The 20740-nt window shown below is 38.4% G+C and overlaps 1 protein-coding gene and 1 pseudogene across 1 annotated transcript in view; one reads left to right on the forward strand and one right to left on the reverse strand.

The window, feature by feature from the left end:
• Window positions 1-20740, reverse strand: part of HS3ST2 (heparan sulfate-glucosamine 3-sulfotransferase 2) — a 123651-nt gene that overhangs the window by 27747 nt on the left and 75164 nt on the right. The gene's annotated exons all lie outside the window — the stretch shown is intronic.
• On the forward strand, window positions 565-1020 carry LOC129076764 (protein FAM136A-like; annotated as a pseudogene).

Below are 20740 nucleotides of genomic sequence, written 5' to 3' on the forward strand. Positions count from 1 at the left end.
AATGTGAAGTGATCTAAAGACAAATATTAAGTAAGTAATGATACAAATTGTACATGAATGTGGTAAAAAGGTGATCCTTCAATGATGAAAGTTTGAAAAACTCTGGCTCAAAACAGTGTGGGTACAGCCAAAGGGAATCTGAGCCAGATTATTGTGAACATGTACTCATTCAACAAATAATTATTAGACCTACTGTTTTCCAGTCATTGTGCTAGGCACTGAAGTCGTGGTTCTAAGTAAAACAGATGAGGCATTTGTCCTCCTGAATCCTCTCATCTGGCAGAGGGCATAAAAGATGAATGAATAAATGTACAATTACAACTTATGTGAAGGAGGAAGAGAGCAAGTGTCACGAGGGAGCTGCATGCTCAGAGGAACCCCAGAGGGGACATTTGAGCAGCAGGTCAAGAGGTGACCATAAGCTTGCATGAGAAGACCACATGCTGAGACATAAGCAGGTATGGATGAGGTAAGATGCTACTGCAGAGAATTTAAAAATGCATTAGTGCCCAGGTGAGGAGTCCATGTGGGCGCAGTTGCAGCGGGGTGCACCACAAGGTCGTCATGGCTGACCTTCAGCAACTTCGGGTGTAGGAGGCAGTGGACTCCATGGTGAAGAGTCTGGAGAGTTAGGATATACGGAAGATACAGGCCCTCATGTTCCAGTGCAGTGCCAGCTGTTGTGAGGCCAGCCAGGTGTCCATGCAGCAGGTACACCAGTGCATTCAGCACTGCCACATGCCCCTGGTCCAAGCCCAGGTCCTGGTTACCAGCGAGCTAGAGAAGTTCCAGGACCACCTGGACCAGTGCACCATGAATTGCAATGACAAAGCCAAAAATTCAATAGATGCAGGGAGTAAAGAGCTTCAGGTCAAGTGGCAGTTGGAGACCAAGTATGTGGATGACCATATGAACCTCATTCCAATCATGATCAGGAAGATGAAAGAGTCTCATTCATTCAGAAACAGAAGCCTTTGCCCTTGGCCATTGAGGTTGAGGGCAGGAATCTATTTAAAATGAAGAATGAGCCCTGGCTGGTGTGGCTCAGTGGATTGAGCACCAGACTGTGAACTGAGAGATTTTTGGTTCGATTCCCAGTCAGGGCACATGCCTGAATTGCTGGCCAGGTCCCCAGCTGGGAGAGAACAAGAGGCAACGGATTGCTGTCTCTCTCACACAACCACGTTTCTCTCCCTCTCTTTCTCCCTTCCCATTTCTCTAAAAATAAGTTTAAAAATCTAAAAAAATAAAATGAAGAATGAGAATTTTGGTCTTTTAAGCAAAGCTTATGAATGAAGAAATTAAGGATGGCAGCAAGGTTAAGACATGTGTCACTTGCCTCTGGACACTGATTCTTTTTTGTTTTAATCCTAGAAAGTGAAATGGAAGAAAGCTGGTGCTAAAATTTGGGTCAGAGAATTTTTGAGAGCCTAAATTTTATGTGTCAAATGCTTATCCTGGCAGCAGGTGCTTCCCTCAAAACAAGCCAGAGCCCTCTGAAGTACCTGCAGGTTGACAGGTCCCTCTAACCTGCCAGGGATCTGGTGGGATGTGGGGAGAGGTGTTTCTACTTGTTGCCAACCTCCTGCTTACCAGAAGCATCACCATACCATTTTTCATAAGCTGTAAAACAAAATCCATGAGCTCACTAATTTAGAAGGGAAAAGTGGTTTGTGAGTATTTGTTTTGCTTGGTTTTGTTTTATATACAAGGGCATGAAGTTGATTTAAGATGTGGAGTTGGAAGAGATAGCTTAGATAAGAACTTTAAAAGGTTCCTTTTAAACCTTTTCTGTTTAATCTGTTAAATCTGTTCATCAAGATGTAGATGCACACTTCTTAAATCCTTACACATTACACCTTTCAGCATGGAGATCCTACAAAAACATGAGAGGCAATGTCACCCTGAGTATGGGAAGCAGACCTTCCCTCTCACTGGCTGCTGGGATAGGCCCTGAAGCTGCCTGCAGCACAGTGACAGGACAATCTTGGGGGTACTCTGCCTTGAAGGGAAAATGGTTTTGTTTGTTTGTTTGTTTTAATTTTTTTATTGTTCAAATACATTTGTCTCCATTTTCCAGCCACCAGTTTCCCCTCCCCCGGCCCCCTCCCTTCCTCAATCCTTCCCCACTTTGGCTTTGTCCATGGGCCCTTTATACATGTTTCTTGATTTGACCCCTCCCAGGAGAGGGGGTTTTGACTGTGCTATATACCAATATCCAGGAATGAACAATGAAAGAGGAACTGTTGAATGCTTAGTTAAGAGAGTTATGAATTACTGAATTTGGAAAAAACCTTGATTTTCAGTAATGAAACCTAAACCCAGTATTGCTTACTTAGCCCTCTGAAATAACAGAGCCCTACTGAGACAATCTTTTGGCAACAGGAAGGTTAAGGTAGAAAAAGTAAGCAACCCAGGTGAGCTGTGGCTCCTTTAGAGCAAAAGAGAAGCTGCCTCCTCCACCCCTTACCAAATACTACTCTTGCCTGGGGACTCTACAACATGCAATGTTCCAATCCCAGCGCTGGCACCTTATCATTATGATAAGGACATTGTTGTTGGTTTTATTTTTGCCAACTTACTACATATTTTAGCCGTTTGTAATGTGCACTTTTTTGCCCAAATTTTTGAGGGAAAAATAAGGAAGTGCATTATACATGAGTAGTACTAATTCCATATCCATGTAAGTGTTTTTAATTCTTTTATTTATGCTTATGGGTTAAAAATGTAACTCTAGAAAGCAATAACAATATCTGTATGCAAAATAATGCCCTGGAATACAATAATTGGTTTTGTTTCTAAATATAAATAAATAAATAATTGAATTAAAAAATTAAAATGAAAGATTTTTTCCCTTGAAAGTCTGGGCCAAAAACATGGGTGCACATTATACCCAGCAAAATACAGTACTTGAAATTGTAATATAGCCTTTCTGTTTGCTGTCTCAGGTCTATGAGACTGTTCCCTAGTTGTCTGGTTTTAAAAAATAAATAAGGTTTAATTTTTCCTCCAAAAAATAATAATAAAAATGCATTAGTAAACTACACTGAGAGAAATAAAGAGTAAAACCAGTAATGCAAAAAATACTAATCAGAACAAACTTGAGCCTGATCTTGTGCTTCTCAGGTGAAAGTCTACAAGATCAAACTGATGGGAAAGAAGGTGACCTGGAAGACAGAGTAGTCACAGGCAATGTGCTGTGTGCAGTATTATTGAAGAAAAAACCTGAAACCAACTAGACAGAGCTACAGGAAAAGATTTAATTAAAGAGCCATTTCCAGAGATACAAGGTGGCTATTGGGCAGACCAAAGAGCCAGCTTAGTCAGAACAAAATAAAACCCACATCCATGAATCCATCCATCCATCCATCCACCCATCTACTCATCATCTAACTATACAGACATGCATCAGGGCAAACATTTTATATTACACATAAAATGCAAAAGTTCTATAAGTATTATGTCCTTTATCCAGGATGGGTAAAGCAAACAAAATAACTTTTCTACAAATACAAGCCAGATGAAGACTTTGTAGCATAATTAAATTCTAGAAAAACAGATTATCCATAGAATTTTGGAGAAAAAAGTTTGTGACTCCCAATGCCTAGTATTTTGTCAATTTGCTTCTGAAGGCAAAAGCAAAGAATTACAAGACATGCAACAGCTTGAAAAGCAGCCCATCTTCTTCTCCAAAAAAGTTCCTTGAAAATAAAAGCAATGACCTAAGAGGTGGTGTGGAAGAACTCAAGAATGAGCAAGTTGTGTATAAAAGGATTGTAACTGGCATTGAATAAAGCCCTGAGTCAGATAACAAATAATTTAGCTTCTAATATCAAGATTTTCCTTTAAAACAAGATATAAAAATTAATAATTTATACCTCAATAAAGTTGAAAAATATCAATAAGTTGATAAATCAAATCTGAAGTTCCAGACTGAATTAACAAAGACTGACAGGTTGGCAATAGAGAAACAAGGAAAAGGAAGGGGCAGTGTGAACGTGTATGAGATTCTTTACCAAAAAGTACTCAATTTCTCTGCCAGAGAAATGTAAAGTGAGGAATTAAAAACAGGACACATACCTTCAGAAACACTGGGGGAAAAAAGCCAAGAAAATGTAGGTCATGTAATAAAAGAGACAGGGAAAGGAAAGCAAGGAAAAAAATAGCAAAAATTGTAGAAGAAGCATAGAGGTAGGACTAATTTTGTTAATATTAAGAATGATTGGAAATAGGCTAAATATCATAATTTTCAAATGGCAACAATACATAAATAAAACCAAGTCATATTTATACTTACAAGATCACCCCAGGACACGGGGACAGAAACATTTTCTATGCAAACAGAGAGGTTCAGATACATCAGGAAAATGCCAGTTTAAAGAAAGCTAGAGTCATAATACCAATGTCAAAAGAAGTAGAATTCAAGGAGAAAAGCAGTAAATGGGACAAAGCAAACCATTAATATTGATAGAGGGCTCAATTCATGGCAGTACTTTCATATAACAAGGTGGGCCAAGCAGTGTTTATCTCTGCTCCTGCTGAGGTTGGCCCTCAATTGATGGATAAAAGGTATATCCCGTAAAGTCAACATAGTAAGAGCAAGCATGAAGAGTAGGTAGCAGCCAACACGTGGAGTCATATTTTTGGGAGAAAGTAGGCTGACATATGAAGGATATTGGACTTAGAATGCTGAAACTTAAGTGGCTGAGGGGAAAAGAGAGTGTCACTAATGAGAAGAAAGTGGATTCTTGCCACAGAATCTTCCAGTGGCTCTGGAATTGGAAGCACCCTGGAGGGGTAAGAGGTATGGGCAGAAGCATGGTCAATGTTAGAGGTCTCTAGAAAGAGCAGCTAAAAAGAATACATCTCCACCAAACAAGCACGGCAAGATATAGTAAAGGGACTGGTTTAAGAAGATGAAGGAAAAGAGTGAGAAAGAGAAAACCGCAGGTACAAAGGGGAAAAAATGAATAAGTTTCTATCAATAATAACTGTCAATGTAAATGGACTAAATGCTCCAATCAAAAGACACAGGATAGCTGAATGGATAAGAAAACATGACCCACACATATGCTGCCTAGAAGAGACCCACCTCAGAACAAAAGACCTACACAGATTGAAAGTAAAAGGATGGAAAAAAAAATATTCCAGGCAAGCAGACAAGAGAAAAAAATCTGGGGTTGTAATACTTATGTCAGACAAAATAGACTTCAAACAAAGGCCATAAAAAGGGACCCAGAGAAACACTTTATAACACTTAAAGGAAGAATCCATCAAGAAGACATAAACATTGTAAACTTGTATGCACCTAACATGGGAGCACCCAAATATATAAGGAAAATCTTGGACAACTTCAAAAAAGATATAGAGAGCAACACACTGACAGTAGGGGATTTTAACACACCACTGTCAAAAATGGACAGATCTTCCAAACAAAACATCAACAAGGATATTGTGGAGCTGAATGACGCACTGAATCAAATAGACTTAACTAACATATATAGAACCTTACATCCCAAAGAAGCAAAATACACATTCTTTTCAAATGCTCGTGGAACTGTTTCAAAAATAGACCACATGATAGGATACAAAGCAAGCCTCAGCAAATTAAGGAAAAATGAAATAATACCAAGTTTTTTCTCAGATCAAAGGGCTTGAAACTGGAAATCAATGTCAAAGAGAAACCTCAAAAACTTGCAAACTCATGGAGACTGAACAATACACTATTAAACAATGAATGGGTCAATAATGAAATAAGAGAAGAAATCAAAAAGTTCCTGGAAACAACTGAAAATGAACATACAACAGTCCAAAACCTATGGGACACAGCAAAGGCGGTCCTGAGAGGGAAGTTCATAGCAATACAGGCTTACCTAAAAAAGATAGAAACATTTCAAATAAATGACCTAAAGCTCCAGCTTCAAGAACTGGAAAATAACAACAAACAAAGCCCAGAGCAAGTAGAAGGAAGGAAATAATCAAGATCAGAGCAGAACTGAATGGCATAGAGATGAAAAGAACAACTCAAAGGATTAATCAATCCAGGAGCTGGTTCTCTGAAAAGATAAATAAAATCGAAAAGCCTTTAAGCAGGCTCATCAAGAAAAAAAGGGAGAGGACCCAAATTAATAATATCAGAAATGAAAGAGGAGAAATAACAACTGATACCACAGAAATACAAAGGATTGTCAGAAACCACTAGGAACAATTATATGCCAAGAAATTTGAAACCTAGATGAAATGGACAAATTTCTAGAAAAGTATAACCTTCCAACACTGAAGGAGGAAGAAGCAGAAAGCTTGAACAGACCGATAACAGCTCGGGAAATTGAAACAGTCATCAAGAAACTCCCGGCACACAAAAGACCTGGGCTGGATGGCTTCACAAGAGAATTTTATAAAACATTTAGGAAGAGCTAACACCTGTCCTTCTCAGACTATTCCAAAAAATCCAAGATGAGGGAAGAGTCCCAGACTCTTTTTATGAGGCTAGCATCACCCTAATCCCAAAACCAGATAAAGACCCTACAAAGAAAGAAAACCACAGGCCAATTTCACTGATGAACATAGACGCTAAAATCCTCAACAAAATATTGGCAAACCACATCCAGCAATACGTTCAAAAGATTATCCACCATGATCAAGTGGGATTCATCCCAGGCATGCAGGGATGGTTCAATATATGCAAATCAATAAATGTAATACATCACATAAACAAAAGGAAAGACAAAAACCACATAATCATCTCAATAGATGCAGAAAAAGCATTCGATAAGGTACGGCACCCATTTATGATCAAAACACTCAGTAAAATGGGAATAAATGGGGCATTCCTCAACATAATAAAGGCCATATATGAAAAACCTATAGCCAACATCATACTCAATGGGCAAAAACTAGAAGCTTTCCCACTAATATCGGGAACACAACAAGGATTTCCGCTTTTGCCACTTCTATTCAAGATAGTATTGGAAGTCCTAGCTACAGTGGTCAGACAAGAAAAAGAAATAAAAGGTATCCAAGTAGGAAAGAAGGAAGTAACACTATCATTGTTTGCAAATGACATGCTAGTGTACATAGAAAACTCTGTAGACTCCACCAAAACACTCCTCAACCTAATAAGTGAATTTGGCAAAAAAGCAGGATACAAAGTCAATATTAAGCAATCAAAGGCATTTTTGTACACCAACAATGAAATAGAAGAAGAAATCGGAAAAAAAATACCATTTGATATAGCAAGAAGAAAAATAAAGTACCTAGGAATAAATTTAACCAAGGAGGTAAAAGACCTGTACATAGAAAACTATACCACACTGAAGAAAGAAATTAAGGAAGACACAAGTAAATGGAAGCATATACCGTGCTCATGGACTGGAAGAAGTGATATCATCAAAATGTCCATACTACCCAAAGCAATTTATAGATTCAACGCAATCACTATTAAGATACCAATAACGTATTTCACAGAAATAGAACAGACATTTCAAAAATTTATATGGAACCATAAACAACCCCGAATAGCTGCAGCAATTTTGAGAAAGAAAAGCAAAGTAGGAGGGATCACAATATCGAACATCAAACTATACTACAAAGCCACTATACTCGAAACAATCTGGTACTGGCACAAGAACAGACCCATGGACCAGTGGAACAGAATAGAAAGCCCAGAAATAAGTCCAGGTCTATATGGGCAACTAATATTTGCCAAAAGCGGCAGAAGCATAAAGTGGAGTAATAATAGCCTCTTCAACAAATGGGGTTGTGGGAGCTGGACAGCTACATGCAAAAAATTGGAATTTGATCACCAGCTGACACCATACACAAAAAATAAACTCCAGATGGATAGAAGACTTAAATATAAGCTGCAATACCATGAAAGTCCTAGAGGAGAACATTGGCAGGAAACTCTCAGATATCCCACGCAGCAATTTTTTTCACCGATATGTCTCCTAAAGCAAGGGACATAAAGGAAAGAAGAAACAAGTGGAACTTCATCAAAATAAGAAGCTTCTGCACAGCTAAAGAAAACATCAGCAAAATGAAAAGGGAGCCAACCGTATGGGAAAATATATTTGCTAATGATACATCAGATAGAGGTTTGATCTCCAAAATATATAAAGAACTCACTCGACTCCACTCCAAGAAGACAAACGATCCAATCAAAAAATGGGCAAAGGACCTGGGTAGATACTTTTCCAAGGAGGAGATACAGAGGGCCCAGAGGCATTTGAAAGGATGCTCAGCATCACTAGCCATCAGAGAAATGCAGATCAAAACCACCATGAGGTATCACCTCACACTGGTCAGAATGGCCATCATAAACAGATCAACAAACAACAGGTGCTGGCGAGGCTGTGGAGAAAAGGGTACACTAGTACACTGTTGGTGGGAATGCAGACTGGTGCAGCCATTGTGGAAAGCAGTGTGGAATTTCCTCAGAAAGCTGAAAATGGAAGTGCCTTTTGATCCAGTGATTCCCCTGCTGGGACTATACCCTGAGAACAGCAATACGCCAATACAAAAGAACCTATGCACCCCAATGTTCATAGCAGCACAATTTACAATAGCCAAGTGTTGGAAGCAACCTAAATGCCCATCAGTAGATGATTGGATCAAAAAACTATGGTACATTTACACAATGGAATACTATGCAGCAGAAAGAAAACAAGAACTACTACACTTTGTGACAGCATGGATCGAACTGGAGAGCATTATGCTAAGCAAAATAAGCCAGGGGGCAAAAGACAAATACCATATGATCTCAACTATAAGCGGAACCTAACCAAAAAAACAAAGATGCAAGGAAAATAAGACCAGCAAAACTGAAAGAAAAAAAAACCAACAGAGACAAGAAGGAAGGTGGGAGTGGGGGCGGGGGAAAAGGAAGGGAAGGGGAAAGTTAAGGGACATAGAGCAAGGACTCATGGACAAAGCCAAAGTGGGGAAGGATTGAGGGAGGAAGGGGGGTGGGGGGCAGGGGAAAGTGGTGGGGGAAAGGCGGAGACAAATGTATTTGAGAAAATAAATGAATTAAGAAAAAAATAAAAAACCATACATTGAAAGAAAATAAAAAGAAAAAGCAGCTAGAAACGCAGAGCTTCCCCCAATCCTATAGCGAAGTCACTGCCTGCAGAGGAGGAGGGGTGATGCTTCTCAGCTCCTGAGCCAAAGCGCAACACACCTGCAGGATGCTGCAGGCAGCTCATCTACCACAAGCTGGCATGTGGATGATTTTTCTCAGGACAGACTGACCAGTCAAGATTTTGAGTGATAGCCACCAAAGCACAATTTATTAAAAGAAAAGGTGCCACATCCCACTGAAATCTATATCATTACATCTAATACAGAATCATAATTCAGAATGGAAATGGGTTAAGGGAAAAAATGGTCATTCTCAGCAGATTTCAAAAAAGCACTCAGTAAATTCAACATTCATTGCTAATTAAAAAAATAACAATAAGAGCTCATTTAAACCTCACAACAGTAGTCAGCATCAAGTAGGTATTGTATTAGTCTTACTATTTACATTAGAAATTTTGGCATACAGAAGGAACCTGCCCAAAGTCCCAAAGAACTGGGAAGCCAGGACAGAATCCCAGTTGTTTTGGCTCCAGCATCTGTGCAGGTAACCGCCAGGCTATGAGTCTCATTAAAGTTTGGCAAGACAAATATGCCTGCTATCATGATTAAGATTTATTATTGTTCTATAATTTATAGACAGTTCAATTAAAACGTTAATAAATGGGGGGATGAAATGTGTCATAATGGAGTATTAGAAAGACATCTGTTCTTCTTAAATTAATCTATAAATAATGTAATTCCAATCCAATCCCATGGGGATTTAAAAAATTCAATTGGACATTACAATGTTAAAGTTTCTTTCAGATAAATAAATTACAGATAAGATTGTGTTAGAAGGAAGAATTATTGGAAGGAAACTGCGATGTCACCATATATGTTATAAAGCCATATTAATTTGAATAGTGTGGCTCAGGAACAGGTGAACAGATTAATAGAACAAAATGTGAAACCAGAAATAAGTACAACTATCAACAAAATACATGATAAAGATGACATTTCAATCAACTGGGAAATCATGGATTATTGGGATAATCAGCAAATCAGCTGGGAAAAAAATGGAGTCAGGTTTCCTTATTCACACCTCCAAAGGTATTTACTGAAGATGAAAGAATTTCTTTCAATGTTAAGAACACAATGGAATAAAAGATTAAAATGTGGGTAAATATGTGTATATTCTTGAGAATTGGGAAGGTTTTATAACCACGACACCAGAGGAAGAAAGGCTTTTACATGTGACTACATAATAGTTGAAAATTTGGGAAGATAAAAAATCACAAGGGGAAATAAAAAGCAAAAACAAAACAAAATAACCCCAAAACCTGTGTTCCATATATAATGCACAACCACTTAATATCTTTAATAAGTACAGTTTTTATAAATCAATAAGAAAAACACTGCAATAGAAAACTGAAGACAGAAAAAAAACCCAAGATGGTGGAGTGAGTGGAATCACACTGACCTCCTCCCAGGAACAATTTGGAATAACAACTAACTTGTGGAGAAATCACCTGGAACAAACACTTGAACAGCAGTGAGAGAGGAGCCTTGTAACCTCAGAGACATAAGAATCAGCTTTAGCACAATCTAACCGGTAAGTAGGGCGGGAGAGACTCGAGAAAGCATGTGGGGTGCCCACCAGCGGCAGCACCAGAAGGATACTGAAATGGCCAGTTGGATCCCCCTGAGAAGAGTAGGGTCTAAACCAAAAGTGGGGATCTCTAGCCCACAGCACCAGAGTCCGAAGAGTACACAGAAAATAGCCAGCTGTGAAAAGTGGCAGGGTTGCTCTCTGCCAGAGACAGGTGGCTGGAGATGCAAAAAGCCTTTTAAAGGGCCAACGCCAAATTTTTATTTGCATCCACTTACCCTGGTCTCTGGCAAAGGCAAGGGCAGGGAGGGCTAGATACCTGAGGAGAGAATGAGGAAGGAGGCTTTGGGGAGAGAAAGGAGCGATCAGCTGGCGGGATCCCAGTGCGGACTCCTCCCTCATAAGGTTGAAGCAAGAGAGGACCCAATAACCCCACCCCCAGGAGGGACTCCGCCCCACCCTGAACCGTCTAAGGTGGCCTGATGAGTGCAGAGTGAATAGATTTTAACTGCTGAAGGAGACGGCCACAGACAGTAGATCCCTGGAAGTCTCGAACAGACTGCCTAAGGTCAGACAGGGACGAGATCTGACGTCATCAGAGGCAGATCCAGAAAGTAAAATCAGCAGTCTCCAACCATAGAGGTTCACACAACAAAGTCAGGAAATCAAGACAGACCAATTTAAGAAGCAGAAGCAAAAAGGAAGAGTCTCGCAAATAATCAGAAGACAAAGAACTATGCCTCACCCAAAGGGAAAGGAGGAATCCCCAGAAAGAGAACTAAATGAAAGAGAGGCAAGTAAACTATCAGATACTGAGTTCCAAACAATGGTTCTAAGGAAGTTTAATGAGCTCAGTGAGCTCAGACAGAATAACAAAAAACTATGGGGAAACTATGAGGAACTCACTGCAAACTATATCAGCATGAAAAAGGACATAGAAACTATCATCAAGATGCAAGAGGAAATGAAGAATACAATTTCTGAATTGAAGAACACAGTAGAAGGAATCCAAAGCTGGCTAGATGAAGCAGAGGAACGAATCAGTGAGCTGGAGGACATGGTAGAAAAAAGCTCCCAGAAAGAGCAAGAAAATGAAAAAAGACTCAAGAAGAATGAAGAGGCATGTAGAGAAGTGCAGGACAACCTGAAACGTAATAATATCCATATAATAGGGATACCAGAAGGGGAAGAGGAGGAGAAAGGGATAGAGAACCTGTTTGAAAAAATAATGATGGGAAATTTTCCTAATTTGAAGAGAGAAAAAGCCACGCATGTCCAGGAAGCACAGAGGGTACCATTCTAGAGGAACCCAATGAGGCCCACTCCAAGACACATCATCATTATAATGGCAAATATCAAAGACAAGGAGAGAATCCTAAAGGCAGCAAGGGAGAAAGAGGTAGTAACATATAAGGCAGCCCCAATATGGCTAGCATCTGACTTCTCAACAGAAACACTGCAAGCCAGAAGGGGACGGCAAGAAATATTCCAAGTAATGAAAAGCAAAGGCCTGCAACCAAGACTGCTCTACTCAGCAAGGCTCTCAACAAAAATGGAAGGTGAAATAAGGAATTTCCCAGACAAAAGAAAGCTAAAAGACTACACCTCCACCAAACCAGCACTGCAAAATATACTAAAGGGACTGCTTTAAGAAAATGAAGAAAAAGAGTCTATGAATACCCAGTTCCTTTCAGAGTTGCCAATACTTGATATTACCAATATTTTTTAATACTTAGTAATCTGATTGTGACAATGATGTTATTTTAATTATTCCTTTATTATTTGTTGAACCTAAAACTGTTTTTGTATATTTCTCACCTATTTCTATTATTTTTAAAAAGCTTTCAATGACTTTTTGGTATTCTTTATCGTTTTTTGATTAACTGTTTGCAAAATTTTTTCCTAAAAATAAAAAAGACATTAACCTTATTTTAGATGTGTTGCAAATACTTTCCTATTCTATTACTTGTCCTTTAATTTTTTTATGCATATATTACTGTACAGTCTTAAATGTTTAATATAGTCATATTGTCAATATTTTGCTTTACAGCTTCTGGGTTTAAATATGTTATTTCAGGATAAGAAAAATATAATTTTGTATTTTCTCCAACAACTCCTTAGATTCTACATATTCATTTTTAACTCACCTGATATTTCTTGTATAATGTGTGAAATAGGGCCCTATATTTGCTTTATTTCAAGTGATAGTTGTCCATGTACCTTATTTGCTGAATAAACCTTATTTTACCCATTGATTTGAAATATCAACTTAAGATCAATTTTATTATTTCTGTGCTGGTGTCATGTTGGTTTAATTGCTGAGATTTTATAATGGTTTTAAAATTTTTAATATTTTATAATTAACTTTGACATTTAAAAAATAAAATTAATCTGCATTTAAGAAAGAAAGAAAGAAAAAGAAAAAGAGAGAGATGGAACTCCTACCTTTTGCGACAACATGGATGGAACTGGGGAATATTAAGCTAAGTGAAATAAACCAGTAGATGAAAGACAAATACCACATGATCTCACCTATAAGTGGACTCTATTCAACAAAATAAACTAATGAACAAAATAAACCACAGGCATGGAATCATGGACCAGACTGAAATTGACCAGAGGGGATGTTGAAAGAGGACAATAGTGGAAAGAAGGAGAAAGGACTAGACAAAGAACATGTATGAATGACAGTGGAACATGGACAACAGAGTGGGAATTGACTGTGGGAGTGGGGGGTTGGGGTGGGATGGGTGGAGGGGGATAAAGGGGGAAAAATAGAGACAATCGTAATAGAATAAACATGAATTATAAGTTAAAATAACAAAAAACCCATAAAATAAAAAGGAGCCATTTTCACTGCCCCCCCAGCAAAAAGAGAAAACTGAAGACATAATTCTTGAAAGAAGATATAAAATTGGCAACATATCCACATTCACTAGATTACAAAGAAATACAAATTAAATCCAAGAAAGATAACATTTTGACCTGTCATGAAACCAAGTTGTTTCATGTTTTCATCACACAGATAGTCACTCTCATACAAATTAAGTTTACCTTTTATGGAAGGTACTCTTTAGAATTCATCTCGTTGAAGTGTTGATGTTTACAGAAAGATATATAGTATAAAAAGATGATCAACACAGTATTATTTATTTAGAGTAATGAACTAACAGAAACAACCTAAATGTATACAATAGTATATAGATTACATGATGGTTGATGCATTTAGTGAAATGCTAATCCTGTGATAATAAAAAAAAACATTTTATCGAATGCTTAAGGCCGGGGAAAACACTGGTATTAAATTGTCAGCAGCAAATACTATGTACACATGATAACTGGTCTTCATGTGTGCAAGTGTGTCTGTGCCTGGGTATCACAAGGAAGGACACAGTTACCCCATTATATTCTAGATTCTTCTCACTCTCCCTACCACACAGCGTGGGCAAAAGTTGGTTTACAGTTGTGAATACACAAAACACCAAGTATATTCTTGTATTATTTATTATTTATTGCATTATTTTCCAAACAAACTATAAACCTACTTTGCTCACCCTGTACAAGTATATAAAAATGTGTGACCTGCTATGCATAGTGACTTTTCCTGAAAGATGTGTAGAATAGCCTGGGCTTGGTGATAATTCTACAAAACCTTCCCCACTTTACTTCTAAAAAATTTATAAATTCTAAATAGGAAACCTCAGTACAGAGTTGCAGTCCATTTCAGCCAAACAACTTATAAAAACAACTTCAAAGAAGAAATAAGTGAGAGACACATAGGACCTGGGTCTGGGGAAGGGAAACCGTGAGATGGGCTGCAAGGAAATTTGTTTTCCACTACATGGTATTTTTGTATCCTTGGACTTCTTTTGTCAAGTGCATTTTTTTTTTTTACATGGGAGTGCAAAAGAGGGGGAAAAATACAAGTTTTGGAGCCAGGTATGTCTAAGTTTGAACCCCTGTTTTGTCACCCAGTGTAGCTTTGAGAAAGTCACTAACCTCTCTCTGAGCCCCAGTTTCCACATTCCAGTGGGTAAAATAAAACTTCGCAGGCTTGTGGGAAGCACTGGAGATGTGTGGAAATTTCCCAGTATGCTAGCTGGTGCACAGCAGGCACTTGTGAGCTGTAGCTGTGATAACTGAGCTTGTACCTGCCTGAGACTGTAGGGAGGACCAGGGCAGAATGCAATTAACCTGTGTTGACACAAAGCTACAATACCCGAGTCTCGTAAAACACACTGTTGAACATTCAGTCAAGATACGTAAGTACATGCAGCTGCAGAACATGCTCAGTGCTTTCCCCCAGGGCTTGGGAAGTAAAATGCATTTTACCATAGCACATCTGTGTTTTTTAAAATTCCACAGCTGATTAACCAGAAGCCTCATCGGAAAAATCTATGTGGATTAACTAAACATGTCAGCAAACCCTGACCCTTTTCTGTTAAACACAGGTGATTTCTTCTACCCACTGGAGCCTCCAGTAGGAAGCTGGGCTCCTGGGGAGTGGAACAGGAAAGTCTCACTTTGACTTAACCTGCTGGAAGGCTTTTCTCAGGCAGTGGGTCAGTTTGATAGCTCTTTAAAATTAGGAAAGCAGAGTAACTTAGTGATTCCACCCACAAACTCCAGAGTCAGCCTGACCTGGCTTCTAATTAATGGATCTCCTGTTATCTGAGAAGTTACAGGTAGGTTATTTAACCTTCCAAAGCCTAGTTTTCTCATCTGTTAAATGGAACTGATTATGGTGTCTATTTCACAGGATTATTGCAATAATTAGGGTTGAGGTTGAGGATGAGAGTTAAATGTACTTTGCAAGGGCTCAAAAAATTGTTAACAAAACAAATACAGATGTGTTTTTTCATCAGAAAATCCAAAAGGAGGAGGATAATACCTTCTCACAGGAACGTAGTGGAGGGGTCATTTATTGCAGAACGATGTATGTGGCTGAACCCTGTAACAACCAGAGAAAAGGAGTTGCAAAGAATATTCACATTGTTATCTGTGTTAGGCTTATAATTAAATACCCTCAAAAGGAAAATATATGGAAAACTGTTTAAAGTATGATTCTATTATGGTCAAAACATTTCAATGGTTTTAAAAAAAAATACAGCAATGCTCCTGCAATAAAACTCCTTTAGAAAACCTTAAGTTGGGACTTCCAGTCAAGATGGAGGTATAGGTAGACACAATTTGCTTCCTCATGCAACCACAAAAAGAATTAGAACTAAATCTTAAAACAAATAACACCCAGAAGCATCAGAAAAGCAAGCTGTATGGAAGTCCAACAACCAAGAATTTAAAGAACCACAGTCATCCAGATGGGTGCCTTTTCTGCAATAGGCTACGCTACTAACACAGGGAATTAAGGCAGCTCTACCTAATACACAGAAACAAATACAGGGAGGCTGCCAAATTGAGGAGACAAAGAAATATGGCCCAAATGAAAGAACAGAACAAAACCTCAGAAAAAGAAAAATGAAATGGAGATAGCTGACCTATCAGATGCAGAGTTCAGAACACTGGTAATCAGGATGCTCAAAGAACTCACTGATTACAGCAACAACATAAAGGAAGAACTGAAGGATACACTAAGTGAAATAAAAGAAAATATCCAGGGAACCAAGAGTGAAGGCAAGGAAGCTGGGATTCAAATCAACAATTTGGAACATAAGGAAGAAATAAACATTCAACCAGAACAGAAAGAATAAACTCCAGACGTACAGGTCCAGGAAACAGAGAGAGTCCCAAACAAGTTGGACCCAAAGAAGAACACACCAAGACACATCATAATTAAAATGCCAAAGGTTAAAGATAAAAAGAAAATCTTAAAGGCAGCAAGAAAAAAGCAGAGAGCTATCTACAAAGGAGTTCCCATAAGACTGTCGGCTGATTTCTCAAAAGAAACTTTGCAGGCAAGAAGGGAGGACTGACAAGAAGTATTCAAAGTGATGAAAAGCAAGGACCTACAACTTAGACTACTCTATTCAACAAAGCTTTCATTTAGAATCGAAGGGCAGATAAAGTGCTTCCCAGACAAGGTAAAGCTAAAGGAGTTCGTCATCACCGAGCCATTATTACATGAAATGTTAAAGGGACTTATTTAAGAAAAGAAGATCAAAACTATGAATATTAAAAAGGCAACAAATTCACAACTATCAACAACTGAATCTAAAAACAAACAAAACAACCGGAATAGGAACAGAATCATAGGAATGGAGATCACATGGAGAGTTATCAGCTGGGAGGAAGGGGGAGAATAGGAGAAAAGGTGCAGGGATTAAGATGTATAATTGGTAAGTACAAAACAGAGGGATGTTAAAAATAGTACAGGAAATGGAGAAGGCAAATAACTTACATGCACGACCCATGGACATGAACTAAGCAGGGGGCATTGCTGGAGGGAAGGGGGTTCCAGGGGAAGGGGGGGCAAAGGGGGAAAAATTGGGACAACTGTCATAACATAATCAATAAAGTATACTTTTAAAAAAGAACCCCAAGTCAGGTTATTACTGTGATTATGTAATAGGATCTCTCATGTCAACATTTTTTCAAGAGGTGGACTGTCATATAAATGTAATTAATTATTATTTAACTCTATGCACGTATTAGAAAAGTAGCCTTCTGATTATCAAAGACACTGAAAAAAATAGATGTCAGAGCTCTTTTCTTTCTGATTATACAAGATTGTAATGGAGGAGATGTGGATGTTGACTTATTATACCAAGAATTGTGGCATGGAAGACAGTAGACACTATTGAACTGCTTTTTCTTGAAATCAAACCTAAGAACAGTCATTGCTCCAAAGGCAGCTCTTTAGTCTGTTTCATTTTTATTTTTAAAGAAATGTTCTTTTTTAAATTTTATTTTATTTAAAATTTATATTTTATTTTTTACTTTTTAAAAAATCATGTTTATTCTATTACAGTTGTCTCAATTTTCCCCTCTTTGCCTTACTCCACCCATCCCACCCTCCGCCACCCTGCTCCCAGAGTCAATTCCCACACTGTTGTCCATGTCCATGAGTCATTCATACATGTTCTTTGTCCAGTCCCTTCCCCTTCTTTCCACCATTGTCCTCTTTCCCCATCCCCTCTGGTCGCTTTCAGTCTGCTCCATGTTTCCATGCCTGTGGTTTATTTTGTTTGTTAGTTTATTTTGTTGAATATATTCCACTTATCAGTGAGATCATATGGTATTTGTCTTTCACCGACTGGCTTATTTCACTTAGCATAATATTCTCCAGTTTTATCCATGTTGTCACAAAAGACAGGAATTCTTTCTTTCTTTTTTTTAAATGCAGATTGATTTTATCTTTTTTAAATGTCAAGGTCCATTACAAAATATTAAAAAATTTGAATCCATTATAAAGTCTTAGCAATTAAAACATGACACCAGCACAGAAATAATAAAGTATATCAATGAAATAAAATGAGCATTCTAGAAACAAATGGATATATCTAACAATGTAATATATGATTAAATGGAGATTTAAAATCAATGGGGGAAATAAGGCTAATTTAACAAATAAGGTGCATGGGCCACTATTACTTGAAATAAAACAAATAGGGAGCCCTATTTCATACAGTATACAAAAAATATTCAGGTGAGTTAAAAAATCAATATGTAAAATGTAAGGAGTTTTAGGAGAAAATACAAACTAATATTTTTCTCACCCTGAAGTCAAATATTCAAACTCAGAAGCTATAAAGTAAAATATTGACAATATGACTAATTTAATATTTAAGACTATATTAAACACTTAAGGCTATACAGTAATATATACATAAAAAAAGCTAAAGGACAATGAACAGAATAGGAAAGTATTTGCAGCATATCTAAAAAAGGGTTAATAGTTTTTTTGTTTTTTATTTTTAGGGGAAAAATTCTACAAACATTTACTCAAAATATGGATAAAGAATACCAAAAAGTCATTTAAAGTAGTGGAGGTGTATTCTTTCAGACTTCTTGTACTGGGAACCTCCTTATTCACTTTCCATTTTAATTGAGTCATGCTGGGTAGAGCAGTCTTGGTTGCAAGCCTTTGCTTTTCATGACTTGGAATATTTCTTGCCATTCCCTTCTGGCTTGTAGTGTTTCTGTTGAGAAGTCAGCCGCTAGCTGTCCCGGGGCTTCGTTGTATGTTACTACCTCTTTCTCTCTTGCTGCTTTTAGGACTCTCTCCTTGTCTTTGATATTTGCTATTTTATGATGATGTGTCTTGGAGTGGGCCTCATTGGGTTCCTCTAGAATGGGACCCTTTGTGCTTCCTGGACTTGTGTGACCTTTTCTCTCCTCAAGTTAGGGAAGTTTTCCATCATGACTTTTTCAAACGGGTTCTCTATCCCTTTCTCCTCCTCTTCTTCTAGTATCACTATTACATGGACATTATTACGTTTCAGGCTGTCCTGCACTTCTCTAAATGCCTCTTCATTCTTTTTGAGTCTTTTTTCATTTTCTTGCTCTTTCTGGGAGCTTTTTTTCTACCATGTCCTCCAGCTCACTGATTCGTTCCTCTGCTTCATCTAGCCAGCTTTGGATTCCTTCTACTGTGTTCTTCAATTCAGAAATTGTATTCTTCATTTCCTCCTGCATCTTGATGATAGTTTGTCCTTTTTCATGCTGATATAGTTTGCAGTAAGTTCCTTGTAGTTTCCTTTGTAGTTTTTTTGTAATTCTCTCTGAGCTCACTGAGCTCATTGAGCTTCCTTAGAACCACTGTTTGGAACTCAATATATGATAGTTTATTTGCCTCTCTTTCATTTAGTTCTCTTTCTGGGGATTCCTCTTTTCCCTTCGATTGGGGGTGTTACTTTGTCTTCTGATTATTTGCGAGACTCTTTCTTTTTGCTTCTGCTTCTTAAATTGGTCTGTCTTGATTTCCTGACTTTGTGGTATGAACTTCTATAGTAGGAGACTGCTGTCTTTTCTTTCTGGATCTGCCTCTGATGGTGTCAGATGTTGACCCTGCCTGACCATAGGCAGTCTGTTTGAGACTTCCAGGAAACTACTGTTTCCTTCAGTTGTTAATCTAGTCACTCTGCACTCTGCAGTCAGGTTTAGGCACCACAGGGTGGGGCAGAATCCTTCATGGGGGTGGGGTTATTGGGTCCTCTCACACTGTTGCCGCTCAGGGGAGTGGTCTGCCTGAGCCAGATGGCTGCTGCCATATCAGGGTGGAGTCAGCATCAGGATCCCCTTGGCTATTCTCTCTGTTCTCTCCCAAAAGCCTCCATCTCCAGTCTCTCAAGTGTCTCTAGACCACTCTGCGCCCCCTTTACCCTGGGATCTACTATCTGTGACTGCCATTCTGTACTCAGCAGTCAGATTTTAGCAGCATCAGGCCAGGGTACAGTCCCTCCTGGGGGAGGGGCTATTGTGTCCTCTCACACTGCTGCCGCTCAGGGGGAGTGGTCTACCTGCGCAAGATGGCTGCTGCCATATGGGGGATGAGCCAGCACTGGGATCCCGCTGGCTACTCTCTCAGTTCTCTTCCCAAAGCCTCCTTCCCCAGTCTCTCCTCAGGTGTCTCTAGCCCACTCTGCCCCTGCCTTTGTCGGAGACCAGGGTAAGTGGCAATTAGGTTGTGGTAAAGCTGATTCTTCTGTCTCCGTGGTTATAAGGCTCCTCTCTCACTATTGTTCAGTTGTTTGTTCCAGGTGATTTCTCCACAATTTAGTTGTAATTCCAGATTGGTCCTGGGAGGAGGTCAGTGTGACTTCCATTCACTCCTCTGCCATCTTGATTTTTTAAAGAAATATTCTTGTACCACATCTTCTTTATCTAATAATTTATCGAGGACACTTCATTTTTTTCCCATATCTTGGTCTTTGTGAATAATGCTGCACTGAAAATAGGGTTACGTATATCTTTATGAATAAATGTTTTCAAATTTTTCTGGTAGCTATATATGGAATACTATTCCATCATAAGAAAAAAGATGAAATATTTCCATTTGCAACACAATGGATGGATCTTGAGAATATCATGCTAAGCAAAGTTAAGTCAAACAGAAAAAGTCAAGAACCATATGATTTCACTCTTATGTGGGATATAAAACTGAAGGCAACAAAT

Source organism: Pteronotus mesoamericanus, unplaced genomic scaffold (assembly GCF_021234165.1).
Source record: "Pteronotus mesoamericanus isolate MK-2021 breed Mesoamerican mustached bat unplaced genomic scaffold, CSHL_Meso_final contig_64, whole genome shotgun sequence".
NCBI classification, from domain to species: Eukaryota; Metazoa; Chordata; class Mammalia; order Chiroptera; family Mormoopidae; genus Pteronotus; species Pteronotus mesoamericanus.